We start from the raw sequence: 17,547 nt of genomic DNA, 5'->3' as shown, positions 1-17,547 counted from the left end.
TTATAGGAAAGTGATTAAGATTAAAGAAATATTAAAGTAACTTTAATTAATTTACTAGGTTTATCAGTGTTGTCCTTTGGACCTAATTCCATTAATGAACCAAGAAAAGGATATTGTAGCTGAAATTTTTCAGTTGTTAGGAACGTTTCACTTACTTTTAATTTCTCCAACATGGAAGGGTGTGTATGTATATCTCCACACATACAATATCAGTCTCTATATATTTATAATTATATAATAACGGTTGGCTCTTAAATACTGTCTCTTTACCAAATTTTTTAGATGTCCCAAGAGCTCTCAAATTTGAATGATAAAAAGGTGCCATAAGGTATCGCTTTAGTAATTAACTGGTTCTTTAATAAGGCCTCAATTACTTTGTTTCATGATAAGGCAAAAAAAAATGTTCGAAGACAGAGTTACATTCGACACCTGGGAACCTCCTAACAGCTGGCTACCTAATGAATATGCATCTGCTTAAGAGGCTGTAGACCATTAATAAACCAATAGATGTAAAGCAGAAACAATCTTTGTCAGCTTCAAATGAGATTGGATGCAATGTGCTGTGAAGTGCCACTGTCAAATTGAATCGAGTTTGGGAGGTTAATAATCCACCGTTAGCTACTCATGTCTTTGTAGCTCTACACTCGTGCTAATACTCTCTGCAAACTGGTGGCCACGTTTCCAATGTACCACTTCTTTCTCCTGAGCGCCTGATTTGAGGCTTACAGTGTCTGTGTTTCAAAAATGCCTTCTGTTTTATTCCACTAAACAACATGTTTGCCAAGACTCTTTTAAAACAAAGGAGACTTCCAGATGGGAAAGGCAGGAAATATCAGGGTCAAGTTGGTGCAAGATGGACTTGCAGTGAATTAGAAACTATTTAGAATGAAGATTCTGTGTGTCTGCAGGTAACCTGGGTACTGCTGAGTCCCTCTAAGGGAACCCTTCACTCCCCGTGCAGGCAGCGAGTCGGGTATTGATAACCTGTCTAAATGAGACCCTCAAGTAAGTGGTACACCCACCTAATATTAATCGTTGTGTGATCAGGACCACACTTCCCCAGTTTATTGATGAGATTTCTTGAGGGACATATTCATGGAAGACTTGTTTGAGATTATATCCTAGATGAGGGGAGATTATACCTAAAAGAGCTTGCACTTTCACAACTAAATGTGTACCCATCCCTCTGTTCTCACTGAAGTACTTGCTTACATATATATTTTGGGAGAACATTAAGGGCAATGAGGAAAATTGGACATTAATTCTCATAAATTCAATTCAACTACCTTCTCTATTTCACTTGGCTTCTCTTTTAAAATTATGGTAAAAGATACGTATTTTATGTGTATAATGTGGTGAATTTATGTGTATAAATGTGGTAAAATAACATAAAAATTACTATTTTCATCATTTTAAAGCATTGGTCCCCAACCTTTTTTGCACCAGGGACCGGTTTCATGGAAGACAATTTTTCCATGGATGGGGGTGGGGGGATGGCTCATGTGGTAATGCAGGCGATGGGGAGCGATGGGGAGCGGCTGATGAAGCTTCGCTCACTCGCCCGCTGCTCACCTTCTGCTGTGCGGCCCGGTTCCTAACAGGCCACGGATTGGTACCGGTCTGCGGCCCGGGGGTTGGGGACCCCTGTTTTAAAGAGTCCAGTTCTGTTAGGTACATTCACATTGTTATGCAACCATTACCACCATCCATCTCTAGAACGTTTTCATCTCCCCCAACCAAAACTGTGTACCCATTAAACACTAACTCCCCACTTACCCCGCCCCTCAGCCTCTGGAAACCAGCACTCTACTTTCTGCCTGAATTTGACCACTCTAAAGACCTGATATAAATGGATTCGTATCCTATTTGTCCTTTTGTGTCTGGCTTATTTCACTTAGCATGTCTCAAAGCTCATCCAAGGTATAGAGTATGTCAGAATTTCATTTCTTTTAAGGCTGAATAATATTCTATAGTGTGTACACACCACATTTGGTTTATGCATTAGTCTGTTAATTAAATGTACACTGTTTCCACTTACTGGTTATTGTGAACATGAACATGGGTGCACAAATACCTGTTTGAATCTCTGCTTTCAATTCTTTTAGGTATACACTCAGGAATGAAATTGCTGGATCATGTAATAATTCTATGTTTAATTTTTAGGAAGTGCCATTTGGCTTATTTTGGATTTCTGTTCACCTTACCTTGATATGGGGCCCTTAATCAGGTTCCATTTTCTCCCCTTGGTCTTTCCAAGGAAAAAGCCCAATACAACCTTAGGCTTTATTCTTTTTATTTTGATTTTTTTTCTCATTTCATGGCTGGAAAATAAATGAAAATGCACACCATGGGAATAAGTTTAAAAATGGGAATTAAGACCCCCCCATTGCCCGCGACAGGAAAGTGATTTATTACAAATGTGGTATTCTGTTATAAGCTGAGAATTCTGTTGTCTTTGAAAGAACCCATAACATCAAATACAAATGTAAAAGTCTGTAATCTCTCAGTTGTATGAGTGACTCCTTTGTTAAATAAAACATCACCTTGAACTCCTGCACAGAAATTATTACATTATTTGTAGGAATGTAAGATCTATTTCCCCCAAAACTCTATAAAAATTGACACCACAGCTACCACCCCATTTAATACGTTCAAGTTACAGTTGGAAAGCCAAACACCAAAAATTTCCATTGATGGACTGGCTCAGTTATAGAAGGAAGTAGTTTTGTAGGGAAGGACAGGTTGTATTGTTCATGTCACTATGACAATATTCGATACCACAAACTAGTAGGAAATCATATATTTGCATATACAATAATATTCTCTAACTCTGAATGGGAGGGGAGACATTTATTTGAAGGAATTCCAAGGCCATACCCAGGTTGACACTATTAGGCAGATGCAATCATACCTGTAGCATTTTCAATACAAGTATGACAAAAATTAAATTATTGTCTTTAAAGAAAAAAATTTCTTAAAAAATTGTGCATCTTGTATGTACTCCTGCATATCTTAAACACTAACAAATAAATGACTTAAACTCAGACAATGTAAATAATAATATTCATTCACCCCTTGTAACATATTTGCAAGGCAACTTCCTTTTATTATTCTTTTATTCCTCCTTTACCTCACCACGTTACAAAATTATTTGGGAGCAGATAATATGTTCATTTGGTTTCAGTTAGGAGTGCAATCTGAGATGATGGTATTTTTCTCTGCCAAGGTTATATGTTATATTTTTATTGTTATATGGCAAGTATGGTCCCCACATTGGGGATTTTTCCATGGGCTTCCCACTTGCATTCTCAGGATTCAGCCATCAGTGCTGGGGTTGGTAAAATTCTTCAGTAATGTTAAGTCATTATTTAAATTCCTGTTGTAGCTTTCAAAACTACATATTTTATACTTTAAAAGGATTTTAAAAAATTTGTTATTGGTTGAAAATATGAGAATATATAACTATTTGTAGCAAAAAAGAACAATAAAAAATCCAAGATCTGCTCAGGAAATATACAGGATTTTAATCACTCTGAATCAGCTAATATCTTTTCCATTCCTTCTGCCACCATTCTCGTTTGAGCTCAGAAAGACTTCTCACAAACACCTTGTAACAGCTTCCTAACTGGTTTCCATGTTTCTAACCTTCCCTTCACTTCAGATATCTTGTGCATCTCTCCCCGCTCATAAATCATCAGTGGCTCCCCACTCCCAACTGAATCAAGTCTAGATATTCAAGGCCATCTAACCCCAGGCTACTTTTCCAGATTTTATCCACTGGCTCTGCTCACATGTGCCAACCAAAGGAAACTGCTCCCCTGTCCTGGCACACTCAGTGCCTGTTCTCCTCCCCATTGCTGCTCCAGGCCACTCCTGAACCAGGACCCTGGAGGCCTTCACCTGGACTCAGTGTCTATCAGTTGAAATACCCATACTTCTCTGAGAAGACTGGGTAACCCCAGGTGAAGTGATTTCTGTCTCTCTTTCCTTAGATAATTATATTAATAATAACCAGTAGGCACTTACAGCTGATAGTTCCCTCTCTGGATGGAAAACAATAATAACATTATAATCATGGTTCTATTAACCTTTAGTATTAGCTATGTGTCAGGCACTATGCTAAAAAGTTTATATACATTCTCCTATTGCATTCTCATGATGTCCTGTCAGCTGGTCTTACAATGAAGTTACAGCTCCTGTGGGGGTCTGACTGTAGAAGCAAGAATATGGTAGATGTTGGGTAGGGTCAGAATTGCCCTTGAAAAGCCTTTAAATTGTACATGGTTTTGTGTACATAAACCTACATAACTATATATGCATACACATATAGAGTTATGTACAGCATATAATAAACATATGTAAGTGGAGTATAATTCTATGGCCCTGAGTCTTTTTTTGGCCGCACCGTGCAGCTTGCAGGATCTTAGTTCCCTGACCATGGATTGAACCCAGGTCCTGGCTGTGGAAGCACGGAGTTCTAACCACTGGACCACTAGGGAATTCCCGGCCCTGAGTCTTTAAACACTAGGACACACTCGAAGTTCACACGAGAGTCAGGTGGCAATTGAACCCAGCAGAGGAAACAGCAGACTTGGGTCTCCCATCATCCCTTCCAGGCCAAACATGCACGAAGAAGAAAGGGCCTCGAAAGAGCCTATACTCTTTCAAGTGCTACTGAAATAACATGCAAATCCACAGTGTAGGCCTTATTTTCCAGATTAGGAGCAAACTGGGGCTCAGCAGGGCTGGAGAAAATGGCTCACGGTCCTGGCAGCCCCCGCTGATGCACCAGATCTAACTCCCAAGCTCACGCTGCTAACCAGGCTGCTGAAGGTGTGGAGTGTGGCCCCTTCTAGCTGCGCTTGAGTACGTTTCCCACATGCTGCCTTGACTTGTGGCTAATCCATCGTCTTTCCTCCACAATACTGAATGTGTGGAGCGTACAGGCCTGTTGCCTCGGGCTGCCACGGCACTCGGGACACAGCCCTGAGGAAATGTGATGGCTGGGCTGCCAGGATTCATGCCTGTCTGGGAGTTTGGGTGTTACATAGATTGGTTCTTCCTTCACCAGACAGCATACTTTTTTCTTTTCAAAAAAAAAAAAGGGGGCTTCCCTGGTGGTGCAGTGGTTAAGAATCCGCCTGCCAATGCAGGGGACACAGGTTCGAGCCCTGGTCCGGGAAGATCCCACATGCCACGGAGCAACTAAGCCCGTGTGCCACAACTACTGAGCCTGCACTCTAAAGCTCACGAGCCACAACTACTGAGCCTGCGTGCCACAACTACTGAAGCCCATGCACCTAGAGCCTGTGCTCTGCAACAAGAGAAGCCACCGCAATGAGAAGCCTGCGCACCGCAACGAAGAGTAGCCCCCGCTCACCGCAACTAGAGAAAGCCCGCACACAGCAACGAAGACCCAATGCAGCCAAAAATAAATAAATTAATTAAATAATTTTTTTTAAAAAAAGAGACTCTTCTGCCCACGATGCTTCAGTTACCCTAGGCTGACTAGTAAGTGCGTTAACTTCCTTTTCCAGAAGGAGAAACTGAGGTCCCATAACGTTCTTGGTACAGCTAGGAGAAAACCTGGGACTAAATATTTCCAGAGAATATACAAGTGAATTCTCAAATATTTAGCACTGCTAACACCAAATGAGATCATTTTTTTAAACAGAAATCTATGATATGCGAGGAGAACCATCGGCATTGACAGAGCTGAGAATATTGACTTCTCAGTGATTCAGATCAGTGGATGGCTGGGGGAAGCGAGGTCCTGCATCACACAGCGCGTCAATCAATGGCAGAGCTAGGAGGAGCCTGAGAACTAAATGTTACAGCCTCCAAATAGAAGCATGTCATGGAGCTGAGGATATAATCTGTTGCTTTATTACACGTGTCAAGATAGCCGGCAAAACCCTTTAAAGAAGGTCTAGCAGATACATTGTTAGTTTTTAAATAGGTAAGGCAATGTTTCCCAACATGTGGTGCTTTGGGTTTTTTGCTTGTTTGAGTTGGTTTGGTGATTTGGGGTAGCACACGGAAGATTTTTTTTTGGGGGGGGCGCATTTTTAAAGCCTTTTCCCCCCAGCTTTATTGAGGTATAACTGACAAAATTGTAAGTTATATAAAGTGTTCATTATGCTGATTTGATACACATATATATTGTGAAAGGATTCTCCCCCATCTAGTTCATTAACACATCCACCACCTCACATATTTAACTTTTTTTTTTTTTTTGGTGAGACCATTTAAGTTCTACTCTCTTAGCAACTTCAATTCTACAATACAATGTTATCAACTACAGTCACCATGTTTTACATCAGATCCTCAGACCTTATTCACCATACAGGCGAAAGTTTATACTCTTTTACCAATCTCTCCCTGGTTCTCGCACCTCTCAGTCACTTTTCTACTCTTTGTTTTTATGAGTTTGACTTTTTTTTTTATTCCACATATAAGTGATACCATGCAGTTTTGTCTTCCTCTGTCTGACTTAACTTCACTTAGCATAATGCCCTCAAGCATCCATCCATGCTTTCAAAATGGCAGGATTTCCTTCTTTCTTGCAGCTGAATAATATTCCATTGTATATATATTCCACATCTTCTTTATCCATTGATAGACACTTAGGTTGTTTTCATATCTTGGCTATTATGAATAATATTGCAGTGAACATGGGAGTGCAGCTCTCTCTTTAATATCTTATTTTCATTTCCTTTGGATATATACCAGAAGCAGAATTGCGGGATCATACAGTAGTTCTATTCTTAATTTTCTGAGGAACCTCCATACTGTTCTCCACGGTGGCTTCACAAATTTATATTCCCGCCAACAGTGCACGAGGGTTCCCTTTCCTCCACACCCTCGACAACACTTGTTATCTCACGTCTTTTTGATAATAGCCACTCTGATAGGTGTGAGGGGACATCTCATTGTGGTTTTAAATAATTACACACTTAGTTTTTTAAAGAAATTTATTCCTATTTATGGCAAGTAAGGTTGGCATTCCATTTATGGCAGTGATAAAAAAATCTTTTTGAATATATTAAGTGAAAATGAGAAAATTTAAAGACAAGTATTTCTAAAATAATAATACCATGGTACTTTGACAAGGTAAAAATTGTGATGGTAATATGAGCAGGGCAGAACTTGGGGAAACACTGGCGTATGAAATAATTGCACATCTCTGAAAGCTTTGACCAGTGATCCCAAAAGAAACTCCAGGGAAGGTCAAAGGCCAGAATGTTCTGTTTAATGCACTTTCCATCCAGATTCTTATGCAAGAAATGCCCCGAATTCTCTTAAGGTGCTCCTAGCAGTAGATCTGTTCCCCATCAATATAAGGCACATTTCTTCAAGAACCCTTGGTTATTTACCACAAGTTACATCAATTGTTCAGTGCAGTGACCTTCAAAGGTAGGTTCACACAGGCCCTGGGTGAATGCCAGAGGATCAGCAAGGCATGACAAGGCTGGAATATCTATGTGTATTTTTTTAATCTAAAATACAGAAAAATAAATTTACTAATGATTAATACACGGACTGACAATAGAGCAGATGTCTATTTTATAAGTGTACACATTTGGGAGTGGGACACTAAATGCCATTTTATGAATAGGACATTCAATCAAAAAGGTATGATTACTACCAGATGTGAGAAAGGGGTTGATTAGATCTAGGACTTGCACTACTGGTGTATTTGCGACCTGTTTTCTCTAGGCACGCTTGTTCTCTCTCCCCCTATCTATCCCTGAGGAAGGGTGAAGTGAGAGAGGGCAGAAGACCCCGAAGAAGCCACCCTTGAATAAAAGATGTGTGTCCAAGAGGTCACCCTCACATATGAAGGATCATAGGCTGTTTTTTATAGTCCTTTGGAGTTCTCAAAACCCAACCATCTTGTTCCAGTTCCAAATTTCAAAAAGGAAAGAAGACCCAAGCCACAAATGGACTGGGTTCCCAAATCTTCTTAGTATTCATCTATAACTCAGAATTAATTTTTCTATAAAAATGGCTTATAGTAATTCATTTTCTTAGAAGAGATCTATTTAATACTCAACATGGCAGAACTGGACATTTGCAATGACAATTTACAGATTATAATGCTGTTACAATACTAGTGATTAATGGAACAAAAATTGAATAATTTATTTTGAACCATGCTGTAGGTAGAGAAAACCATGAGAATGAAAAATAGAGACTTTCGTGAAGACTTGGAAAAGGGCTTCTAGTCTCCTTCAAGGACATGAAAGATACACAGAACTGGCTTTTTCTTGTCCAAGTTCACTGCAAAACTCACAGCGCTTCTCTTCCTTAATACTAGAGTATCACTAGTACACTCCTTTCACTTACATTCATGATTAGCATCCATCTTGGGTTGGTACAGAGGGAAAGAACAAAGATTCATTTGAGTCCGACAGAACTTCACCCACCAAAGTAATTATTCATTAATATAGGGGTCTGCTTATATTTAAGCTTTTCTTGTCTCATTAAAATATTATGTTCTCAACACACCTCTCAGAGATAATTCAGCTGGTGCTGGGAGTTGGGTATATATTGCTCTTCATGGGTGTAAAAAAAAAAAAAAAGGCCCAGTGGTTCACGAGCTAAGGTTCCACTTTGCTGGAACACTGTTTAGTTTACAATTGACAGAGATTATGCGGGTCCTTTCTGAGGCCTTCTCTTAAGGACCCAGGCAGGATGATACTTTTTCCACGTATTTGAGGAGCACACACATCAGATTTATTGTTTGGGCTAGGTCGCTCTTCCCAAAGAACTTAGAATCCATGGGACAATGTGGAAATTTATGAATATTTTAAAGTTTCATCAACACATAATGAAGGTGCTAAAACAGATTGGAAATACATAAAACATAGCTGTAACCACTTGCAGAGGATGACAGTGGCAGGAAGACATAAGGGAAGAGAAATAGCTCTCTCTGCAGTTTCTCACCTACACCCACTAACAACAAAATGCACACAAGTTCATATTGGGGTCTGATTGCAAAAAAGAGCCCGCACTTGCAAAAGAACGGTAATGCTAATGATGGCAGCGTAATGATGCCATCTCCATTTTCTTTCAGTCTCTCTCACCTGCCACTCTCACTCCCACCCTGCCTCCCTGTCTGTCTCCCTGGTTGCCTTCCCCATCCTCCTGCTCTAACGTGAACAGGACACAAAGCAGAAAAGAACTGAACAACTGGTGAAACAGGGTGGCTGGCGGGGGGGAAATACTCTGAGTTGTTCAAGACACCCCTGTCCATTTGCCATGTTACTTTCCTCAGAGAGGCCTTCCCTGATTACTCAGTCACAAAGACCTGCCCCAGTCACCCGTCATCACACTGTCCCATTCTCCTGGTTGACTTTTTTCCCTAGCACTTTGCGCTGTCTAAAGTGGTTGTTTATATTTTGTTTTCTTGTGATGTATGATTTTTATTTCTCTTCCCTAATAGAATGTAAACACCATGAGAGCTGGGGACTTGCCTGTCTGGTTCATTCCAAGATCTCCAGTGCCTAGAACAGTGCCTGGTCCCAGGAGGTGCTCAGTTAATAAATGTTGACTCAACAAATACCCTGAAATATCCAACAGATGACATGGTCAACCAACAGCGTCTAGGAAGTAGATAGTTAAGGACTCAATACATGGTGGTTATTATGGTTTTATTATTATACTGCTGTTAGCCAGAAAAATTACCCGGCCTCTAGGATTTGACCACGTTCTTTCCCAGGCCAGCAAAAGGATCTGGTTCCTCTTGCCTCACCCTGATCCTAGAAATAAAATTTGTCCCCAAGCCTCAGAGCTGTATCCTACCCATCCTCAGCCACAGTCCCAACATCTCTGTGCCTTCAAAAAGCAGGCTTAGTGCTACGTACCCACAGTCTCCTTTGAGAATATTGGGTGAAAAATCCCCACAGGCTTGGCCTCAGCTTTCTTTGTTCACACTGTTTGCTTTGAAGACCTTAACACGGTGCTGAGAAATCAATAAGCAGGGATGCTGCCAGCCCTGCGTGTGTCTCCTTCTGATTCTCCTCCGGGAGGCTCGGCTCACTCTGACACACTGATAAGTCATGAAGTGCCCAGCTTGGTCTGCAAATTAAGCCCCTCGTAAGTAATCAAGAAACACCAAGCTTAGTGTGCTGTGGGTTTTCCATCGTGAGTGTCATTAGAGGAAATGAAAGTACACAGTACAGGTTTTCGTAATGAACAAGCCTCAAGTCAGGTTTGCTGTGATAGGGTTATCAGTCATTGCACAAATTAATTATTTAGGAGAGCACTTTTTACAGTGGGTTTTCATTTAAGTTTTGCCCCTTGATGTATGTGTATAAAAATGACTAATCCATTGGACACTGCTATTGTACTTGTGCATCTATCACTATCTGGCCTTTTTTTAGTAATTGGTTTATTAATTATAGCATCTTAATGATCTGTTTAAAATAAATAAACCATTTGCACCATTTCAAAGGTATTTTGTGAGGCTCAGCTGATATTAAAATAGCACCAGCCTTATGTGCTTTTTCAGCAAGTGACCTAATTAGTTAATAAAGTAATTGAATATTAAAAAGGATGTTGCAGGTGATTAAAATTTAAGAGCCTTCAGAATGTTATTAAAGCTATAAATCATACATCACTGTTTTAATTTGCATAGCTACAGAATTACTAATGGTCCCACGTGCACACGGGGCTTGGCAATTAGTCCTTTAACAAAATGTTGGTGATGCTGAGGTACCAAATTCTTTCAACTTCTGTTGATAGCTGCATAGAAACCTGTTTTTGCCAGATTAGATATCTAACTGTTGAAATTGTTGCTTGCTCCCTTTTGACAGGTATAGACATTCATTCACTCAAGAATGCATTGTCCAAGAATTGTTAGGTGTTGAGTATAATGGTGAGCAAAACAGACATGGTCCTAATGGCATTTATATTCTGGAGTTAGTTGGGCAGAGATACTAGTCATAAACTTCCCTAAATTCATGTATAATTACAAAAGGTGATAAGGAGCTATGAAGGAAAAGTATAGGATTTTGCTGGTGAAATCTGACCTCATCAGCTAGATTAGGGATCAAACACTTAATTCCAGGTGAAGGGGCTGGGACTTCACCCAGCAGGCTGTGAGCTCTTGTTCAAGCAGGAAATCCCTGATGAACCTGCCAGTGGTGTGTAGGAAGGACTGGCTGGAAATGCTGGTTGTTTACCCAACAGCCATCACTCTTTCCTGGCTATCAGAATCCCAGTTCTATTTGGGTATAGAACTAGTACTATGCTCAGGGAAAGTAGGCCAAGGCCCAGGGATAAATGATGAGAAGTCTAAACCAATTGTTGTATTCCCATTGCCCTTTGTCTATGATTGGTTTAAGGTAGATGTGTTCTGAGGAACTCAAAGAGGCTTTCTGGAAGAATGGAAAAGGAAATATACAAGGAGAACACTCCTTTCCTCTATGCTTTTGGATGTTAGCATGAGTGCTGGTGCTACTTGGAGCTATAGCAGCCATACTGACACCATGAGGGGGAAGACAAAACAAACAAACAAAGCCACACACACACATACACAAACATACTCCCTAAACCTGAGGCCTAATATTGTTGAATTGCTGAACCAACTCTAGAAACTTTGGATGTCTTAAAATATGAAAGGATAAATTTAAGTTGAATATTCTGTTACTTGCTGCCTAAAGCATCTTAACTGAACCAGAGGAGTCAAAAATGAAGATACTGGAAGCTGAAAGACAAATTAAGAGGCGAATATAACTGTCAGGTGAGCAGTGATAAAATGCTAAGCATGGTAGGGTGGAACAAGAGGAATGGAAAGTAAAGTCAAGAATAGAATTGAGGGACTTCCCTGGTGGCACAGTGGTTAAGAATCCACCTGCCAATGCAGGGGACACGGGTTCAAGCCCTGGTCCAGGAAGATCCCACATGCCGCGGAGCAACTAAGCCCATGCACCACAACTACTGAGCCTGCGCTCTAGAGCCCCTGAGACACAACTACTGAGCCCACGTGCCACCACTACTGCAGCCCGGGTGCCTAGAGCCTGTGCTCTGCAACAAAGAGAAGCCACCACAATGAGAAGCCCGCACACCACAACAAAGAGTAGCTCTCGCTCACCGCAACTAGAGAAAGCCCGCGCACAGCAACAAAGACCCAACGCAGTCAATAACTAACTAAATAAATAAATAAATAAATTTATCAAAAAAAAAAAAAAAAAAAAAGAACAGAGCTGAGGCATTGTGGACACAGAATCAACAGAATTTGTCAACTTACTAGTTATCCAAGGTACCAGGTAATGGTAACTGCCATTCACTGAGTATTTCCTATGTTCCAGGCATTATTCTGAGCACTTTACATGCAGCATCTCATGTAATCATTTCAACAACTCTATGAAGTACTATGAGTTGTCACCATGGTTGAATCCTGTTTCAGTCATGCCTTGATTTATCAAGTCAAATCCCAATAGCCTCTATCACCACCAGTGGGCAAAAGCAGATGACTTGCTTCAGACTCCCTGGGAAAGCTGCTGGCTAGACAGCTGCTCCTAACATTTTTCATTTCATAGCACACATAGAAAATGATAATATTAAAGCACACACTGGGGTAAATGCGAGGGGACTCGGGCATCTATATGGGGCTTGGCAAAAGCCTTCATTACTCTTTATTATATAATTGTAAGAAAATAAAATTCAAAATTTAGGGAAGAGGGGCTTCCCTGGTGGCGCAGTAGTTGAGAATCTGCCTGTCAATGCAGGGGACACGGGTTCGAGCCCTGGTCTGGGAAGATCCCACATGCCGCGGAGCAACTAGGCCCGTGAGCCACAACTACTGAGCCTGCGCGTCTGGAGCCTGTGCTCCGCAACAAGAGAGGCCGCAACAGTGAGAGGCCCGCGCACCGCGATGAAGAGTGGCTCCCACTTGCCACAACTGGAGAAAGCCCTCGCACAGAAACGAAGACCCAACACAGCCAAAAATAAATAAATAAATAAATAAATAAATAAATAAATAAATAAAATAATAGAAAATTTAGGGAAGATATTAAATACTGAATTTGTGTAAAATTTCTAAAAAATAATCTCTTTAATTTTTAATGAAAGATTTGCATTTGCTTTTTATGAATATAGTTTTTTAATATCAGATTTTATGCTTGAAATAGCAATTCCTGATGAAGACTTTTAATCTAATCAAGACTTACTAATCATGGCCTCTTCAAATTCTTGATAGTCATCACTAACAACAAATTTTGTTCACACAAGTGATATAAATAAAAGTAAAAACTTTTCTGACACCCTTCCAAATTTTTTACAACTTTTGAGTCATATTTAAAGTGTGTGTGTGCACACGCACGCAGTCGTTCAAAGTAGTTCTTGCGGTTAAAGTAGTCATCAGGTCCACACACAAGGGAAGAAAGCTGATACAACTGCATTCCCACTTCTTAACATTTTGATTTTCTAATCTGAGTAAGTCTTCTGGCACTTATAAAATGGTCTGGCCCTTTTGTTACTAATTCATGGCTTTCCAAGGATGAGAAAGCTACAAAAGTGGGATGACCCAAGCAGCACTGAAATAACAGGAGTTATTCTTGTGGGTTGTTCTTGTGCAGCAAGAACCCACAAGGTAAGGGAGACATGAAAAGGAAAGGAAAAGCTATTCACCTGCTGACACTTCTACGGCCCTGACAACTTCGTGTTTCCACACTGCTAAAATGTTACACTCTGCCTTATGGTATATTTGAATCCAGATCCCTATATAAGACAATTTTCCTGGCGGGGCTCATCTCTGGACCTGGAAGCAGGGAGAGAGGATCCTTTGGACTTCACATTCACAAAGACCTCACATACAGACTGTGGCTCTACCTCCAAATGAGGCTATGCACCCGCTCACAGGTACACAGTGAGGATTGGAAGCTGTACGTCATTCAGCCTGAATTTTACAAATACACCACATTTATGACTCTTTGACATTTCTTCACTATTTTCATGTATTGTGAGCCTCAAATAATGGAAGTGGCTAGTCTCTCTCTCAACCCTGAAGAGGCCCATGTGTGTCTCTGTGTGTGTCTTTTTATGTGTATTTGTCCTCCAGTGCACATTTTCATAACTGGACTGGATGTAACATGTTCAATTAATTAAGGAATACATTTTTATTACCAACACCACTAACGGTTATATCTTGATCTCCATAAGGAACCGGCCAACTGGGGAGATTAGAGTGCATTGGCTCATGACTGGAGGGGAACAAAGATGTGCGGTCAACACATCTGCTTTACACGTTTGTGCTTTATCATAAAATGGGCGATAATGATAAGGATGTGTAAGAAGCACAGTGTTAATGACAGTACCAATGGAGAGTGTGAACAAAAGCCATGACTTCTGAGAAAGAGCTGGATGTAAATTAAACCCCAGATTTGTTCAGACTATAGGTTTTATAGCTACACATTTATGGCTATTAGAAAGACCTTTCGTGTTGAAATTCTTGCAAGAATAATTTCATCACTTCAAGTGTGAAACTCCCTAGTCACTGATTCCAACTTCTCCCATGGAAGCAACTGCTTTAGAATATTGTTTTTGCTGATGTGACCATTTTATTACAGAACATAGTGTGTATTATGTAACACATGCAGCTTATATCCATGCATTTCATAACACACAGGAGGACGCTGATCACTTGTGGCTCAGGAGGTCTTTGCCTATAGTCTGAAGATAAACATTTTAAATTCAATAGTTGCCTATTTATTTTCACGTGTACTTTCAATTTAAGGCAAATTTCCCTATTTTGCACTGATGGTAGTGATGCATAGCTTCTTTTTAAGTGTTAGCTAAAAAGTGAGTCAATGTATAAAACATATCAAATAAATAAAAATGCAGTGGTCTACTTGGGATAAGGCAAAAATCATGGAGATGCTCTGCAAATGACCCAAGTCTTGGAAACCATGGGCTAGGTAATAATAAGAAGGAAGATGTAGGCTTTGGGTTGGGTTTCTGATAGCGATGATGGCCACACATTCATCCTGGAGACCAGTGCCATACACATGTAAAGCTGCTGCCTGATGCCCCAGGAGCGTGCTTTTCCACGTGACACTAATTGGCCCACGCAGGAGTGAAACCATGACCCTTCCCTCATTAGCCACATGCTCAGACCAGCTGAGCTAGCTCGCTCTGGGTCACTGGGGTCCCATGTAGGAAATTACCATTCCAGTGCCCTGTGGTCCTCTCGTAACCCCAACTAATGAATGTCCCGTGGAGCCTAATGTCGTTCCTGGGGGAGCACATAGCTCTCCCAGCAGTGAAGAAGTTGATGACATGCTGAAGTTTTAACCTAGGGAGAACCAACTGAGGAGGCACGGAGAACTCAGGAAGCCTGGGGACAATCTTTCAAACATCTGTGTGCTAGAAAAAAAGGATGACAACAACATTCTGCTGTGTCCATTTGTTTGTCAGGCCCGGCCTCAGGACATGAAATGCAAGCACAGGGAAGTGAAGAAAGCAGCTGAGCACCACACAGCAAGCTTATCATAGCATAAATGACAGTAAGTGCTTGCTGTCTGGGCTGAGCACTTCCTGTCACCAACCCTATAAGGTAGTTGGTATTATCCCTATTTCAGAGATCAGGAAACTGAGGCTCAGAAGTCACTAGTAAGCATCTAAGATAGGGGCTCCTCCTAGGATTGCCATATTCTGGAAATTCATACTTCACCAAGTTGAAGGGAAATATTACCAGACAGACAGCTTGCCAAACCTTTCTGCTTGTGCCCCCTTTTAGGTCTCAGGGGAAAGACTGTAGGCCTTCAGGTAATCTTTATTTTTCTGTTGCTTTAGCACATCCATAGTGTAGCCTTGAGAAGAGTTTTTTTTTTTAATAAGATGAATAATAAGATTAAGAAGTCAAGGCCTAGGGAAAGCATTCTTCCCAGGTGTTGGAGAACACTGGAAAGAAAGGGATGGCAGGCTTTCTACATGCATTCTGAAGACCTGGGAAAGCCCACTAGCCACTCCACCTGCTTTTTTAACAAGACTATTGGATCGATACCCCTTCCAGGGCCAAACTAACTGGTGGGTGAAATGAAATACCAAGTGGCCCTCACTTGGCAGCCACTCTTACCAGAGCCACAGCTGGCCCACTGCCCTGGGGCTGCCCACTGCCACGGTCCTTTCTGGGAGCCATGAAGGCCCATGTGCGTGTCAATTTCCAGCCGAAGATCAGGGCAAAAGGAACTAGAGACACTTGGCATAAAACAAAAGCCCTAGTTTAACTCAGCCCTCTGTTTTCTGATTAGTCTAAGGGGATGACTCAGCTTGTCCTCAAAGCTTCCTACTCAATGCCTGAGAAATTTGATATTTTTAAGGTGCAACTGGCTAACAATCAACTTAAGAGTCAGATAGATAGAGACAGAGTCCCAAATTTGCCATTTATTAGCAGGAGAGATGTTGGTAATTTATTTAACCTGTTTCAGTTCCCTCACATATATACTGGGGATAAAATCTTCCCCTCACAGTTGCTGTATCGGAACAAGGCAATGTGTGTAATACACTTGGCACACAGGGCTCTAATGCTCAGGAATGACAGTACTTCTTATTGCATGCTCTGTCCTCTGCCCCCTCACGGAGCGCAACTGAGTGAAATGTGGTGCAAGTTGTCATGGTCCAAAAAGGCATGAAATAAAACTCTTTATTATCATCTTATTTTTAGTTGTTCATTTGAAGACCAGAGTCTAGCTATTTCACATACTGCATTCCTCTTCACCATAGGCTGCTGGGAAATTATTCCTTGACATAGAGAGGGGAAGGTCTTTTGAAGGCCTTGATGTGAAGCGCTTAGAAGACTTACCAGCACTGCCCACCCACCCCTCCTGCCCCCAGTGCCCAGCCTAAAACAACATACTTTTCTGTGTCTATTAGAAATTTTTCTTGCTTGCAGCCTTGGAGTGGAGGCTTAATTCTGGTCATAGAATTGTGAGAGAACTGCAACCTCTCTCATAAATGGGCTCTCAGGCATCAACACTGGAGGAAACTGAATTGTTTCCAAAAGCGAGACAGCGGCTAAGAAATAAGGGTATCAAGACAGTTTTCCTGGAGTAATTTCCTACCCAGTGGGAAGAGGCCAGGCGGAGTTGACAGTATTCTGAGAAGAAATGAGGAGCCCGCAATGTGAGAACAGCAACAGACACCCTAATATAGTGGACAGTGGGCCACCTCTCTCTTCATCACTCTTCTGCAGGCACGTTGGCTGGCTGATTGCCATCGGTCAGGCTTCCTTAACTTCACATTATGTAAATTCAGTAGTGGTAAGAGATGTTTATATTGCCACTTGGGTTGACGACAGTTTGTTTTTCCTTGATTATCTCAGTCCGGACTAGTGAGCATTTAACAGTAAATTGTAGCAGTGCCTGGAGATCTGGAGACTCAGGTCCCCCTGGGACTCTGTAGTTAAACAGTTCTCTTTAAACCATTGCCACCTAGTGGTAAGCGAGCAGATTGAAATGCGCTTCACTTATGTCCAAGGAGAGAATGGCGACGGGCAAAAAAAGAACTTGTTTTTTCCCTACCACCTGACCCAGGAAGCAT

Source organism: Eschrichtius robustus, chromosome 2 (genome assembly GCF_028021215.1).
Source record: "Eschrichtius robustus isolate mEscRob2 chromosome 2, mEscRob2.pri, whole genome shotgun sequence".
Classification (NCBI taxonomy): domain Eukaryota; kingdom Metazoa; phylum Chordata; class Mammalia; order Artiodactyla; family Eschrichtiidae; genus Eschrichtius; species Eschrichtius robustus.
This window is presented reverse-complemented; position numbering follows the sequence as displayed.